Genomic DNA, 3627 nt, shown 5'->3' with positions numbered 1-3627 from the left:
TTTTTTTATGATTCTTTTTCTTGATGCTTGAATTCTGAATTTCATTTCTCCCTAGAGAGGCACTGGAATCATCTAGCCATCCTCCTCGTCAAAGTTATGGGCAATTTGACCTGCCATTTAGCCATTTCCTGGAGCCGGTTGAGTAGTTCTTTGGGCCATTTCTGCCTTGAAGACAACACAGGGCGTGTTATTGCCCATGCATATGAGGACCCCAGACTGCTGGCTGGCTAAGACTAGTTGCCCTTGCAAATGTTAATTCCCCTCCACCGACTGCTGAAGGTTTTACCAAGTTCATGGACCCTAAGCAGGGGCAGGGGATCTCTTCCCCCAAGTGACCGATTTAGTTGCAAACAGCAAGGGGTTGAATAGGCAAACAAGGGAGAGAACCAACCACAAAAGATATCATGTGACAGAAATTTCCAGAAGTCCGAGTAGGTTCCTCGGATCTCTCCTGAGTCTATATTGATAGGAGAAATGTGAGCCGACCCATACTACCCGTGTAGTATCCTTCTATAATATTGTGATTTATAAGAAATACCTATTTGGTCTTTGTTTCTGGCCCAGAGCTCCTGAAACCCTTGGAATTTCCTAAGTGGTAAGAGAAATGGAGGCAAAAGGAGTCTTGTTATTCCTAACAAGCCCCTTTCAACCACACCTGAGTTTACGTTAAGGAGGTGCTTTTTGCAAAGCCTCTAGATAACCCAAAGTGGAAACCAGTTATGAGGGGAACCAGCTAGGCGATTAGTAGGTTGGAACTTTCAGCCTCCCCCTCCCGGGAGAAGTGGGAGGGGCTAGAGGTGGGCTCCATTGCTATTGGTCAATGATGAAATCAATCTTCCCCAGATACTGAGGGCTTTATAAAAGCCTAGGAGAGCTTCCGCTTGGCGAATGTGGAGGTCCCGGTGGAGGGTGAGGAAGCTGCTCTTCCCACGTGGGGTACCCAAGGTCGCTTCCATCTGGCTGTTCCCGTTTTAGTAGTTGCCCCCTGCCACCGTTACTGGCAGTTTGGCTTTCCACAGCTTCAGTTACTTGGGGTTTACCCAGGAGGTCCCGAAGCCGGACTTCCTCCTCCTGACCAGTCGTCAGCAGGTCCCTGGTGGCCTAACCCCGCCTCACAGTGTCCACGCCATTCACCTCGCGTCATCCTGCCCGCAGGCGGTCTACGCGCGGTTACCTCACGGTAAGAATGGGGAGTTCTTCACCGCAAGGTGTTCTGGGAGAGAAGCACCACATACTTAACTTTTATTACAGCGTGTTGTTTAATTGTATTTTATTACTTGTCATTGCTGTTAATCTGCTCTGCCTAATTTACGTGAAACTTTATCATAAGTGAGTATACATGGAAGAAACCATGTATATCGGGTTCAGGTCTCTCCTCAGGCATCCTTTGCGGGTTCTGGAACGTATCCCCCGTGATTGGCGGGGGGAGGGGGAGAGCAATGCATAGCCTCTCATAGTGATAATAAACTGGGAATAAATACCCTGGTAGCCTGGTCCGCAACTTGCTCGCCTGAGTTCTGCGAGCCGCTTCAGATGAGGCGAATGGAGGCCGAAGGGGGAGCCTCTGATGTGGAGCTCTCTGGTCGGAAGTACAGGTGACAGCTGGGTGCCTGGGTGGCTCAGTCGGTCGAGAGTCGCACTTTGGCTCAGGTCACGATCTCAGGGTTGGTGAGTTCCAGCCTCGCCGTCAGGCTCTGTGTTGACCGTGCGGAGCCTGGAGCCTGCGTCTCCCTCTCTGCGCCACGCCTGCTTGCACGCTCTCTCTTAAAAATAAACGTTAAAGGGGCGCCTGGGTGGCTCAGTCGGTTAAGCGGCCGACTTCGGCTCAGGTCATGATCTCACGGTCCGTGAGTTCGAGCCCCGCGTCGGGCTCTGTGCTGACAGCTCGGAGCCTGGAGCCTGTTTCAGATTCTGTGTCTCCCTCTCTCTGACCCTCCCCCATTCGTGCTCTGTATCTCTCTGTCTCAAAAATAAATAAATGTCAAAAAAAAAAATTAAAAAAAATAAACGTTAAAAACCACACGTGGCAAGAGTTGGCATCTTAAAGGGGGATGAGGGCTGTCTCGTGGGACTGAGCCCTTAATCTGCGGAGTCTGCCACGCTCTCCAGGTGAATAGCCTTAGAATTGGGTTAAATTATAGGACACCTAGCTGGTGGTGGAGAATTGCTGGGGGAACCCCACACTTCCGGTGGCCAGAAATCCTGAGAGTGTGAAAGTCCAGGACAGAAACCGGTTTTCCACGCTAGCTTCTAACTGTGCTCCTTTGCCAAGCATTCCTGCAGTGCCCGTAGTGTGATCGGCGCTGGAGATGGAGAGGAGGCTTTCCCCCCCACCCCCCCTTGGTTAGTGGTGAAACAGACCTGTTGTTGGATCATTTCAGTCCTTGTGGTTATGCGCTCCGATGTAGGCATAGCTCAGCATTTTTGGGGGGGGGGGGGTTAGTCTTATCAGGGGATGTTTACCGAATTTCTCCCATGCAACAGGTATTCTGCTCACTGCATTCCTCCAAGAGTCACGTGTGATACAACCACCTTATATGGCAGATTTTATTCTGCCCATTTTTCAGAAAACAGAGCCGGAAATTAGGCTAAATAACTGGCTTAGCCACAGAGGTAGTAAGAGGCAGAGCTGGAATTCAAAGCCAGCCCTGTGTTCTCTCCTTTTTCGAGCTAATAATTTTTAATTTTTTTTAAACAAAGGCACCAAGGAATCATGCAGTGCTGGCAGCATTGGATGCAGTCTTGGGCCACAAGTCTACAAACTCCTTCGCAACTGGTCCTGTGATAGGAGAACCGTTTTTTTTTTTTATTCCTGCCGGTATTGTTTACTATGAGCCCCATCACCTTCAAAATAGAGAAACATGCCATCTTTTTCCAGTATGACTTTCGTTGTCGAATTACCACTGCTGGATGTACCTTCTTTCTGAGCTCTGGTTCGCCTTTCTTCACCATGGCCATCACTGTGTCACCCACATCAGCAGTAGGAAGTCTGTTGAGTGGTCCCTTCGTCCCCTTCACAGAGATGATAGACAGATTTTCGACTCCTGTGTTGTCAGCACACTTGATCATGGCTGCTATGAGAAGACCCAGGGAAATCTCGAAGGTCAAACCTGAGCACCCACCGCATCCTTGCTTCAACATCTTGAAAGCCAGAAAGGCACGGAAAGCCAGCCCTGTACACTTAACTACCATGCTGCCTTTCCCACCTCCTTGGCCTGCGAGGGTTTAGAGAAGGCTTTAGGATCCCCCAAGGAGAGCCTTGAAGGCAGGGTAGGACACCCCAGTATTGGTCAGCATAAGTTTGTCTGAGGGATATCTGCTTTGGAGGGGTGGGTTTGAGCCAGACTTGTGCCCCTGCAGCTGCTGTCCACTTCCATGCCAGTCTTCCTGGCTCTTGCATTGAGACAGGCCAGAGGCCCCAATGGGAAGCTGCAAATCGGTGGCAATTGAATTGAGGAGTTGTGCTGAGATTGGAAGCAGCTGGAGACAAGGAGAAAACCAAGAGGGTCTTTGAGCTTGATCTAAATATAGCTTTGCCGATGTGCTTAATTTTTTTCCCCCTCAACATTTCACTGTTGATTTTGAAGGAACTCAGCTCCCCGGAGGAAATGTTTAAGGCTGGAGAAA

At 49.8% G+C, this 3627-nt stretch overlaps 1 pseudogene; it reads right to left on the bottom strand.

The window, feature by feature from the left end:
* Positions 1-2711: 2711 nt before the first annotated feature.
* On the bottom strand, positions 2712-3141 carry LOC132660868 (large ribosomal subunit protein uL14 pseudogene; annotated as a pseudogene).
* Between the last annotated feature and the right edge of the window lie 486 nt (positions 3142-3627).

Source organism: Panthera onca, chromosome D1, assembly GCF_046562875.1.
Source record: "Panthera onca isolate mPanOnc1 chromosome D1, mPanOnc1 haplotype 2, whole genome shotgun sequence".
NCBI classification, from domain to species: domain Eukaryota; kingdom Metazoa; phylum Chordata; class Mammalia; order Carnivora; family Felidae; genus Panthera; species Panthera onca.
This window is presented reverse-complemented; position numbering and strand designations above follow the sequence as displayed.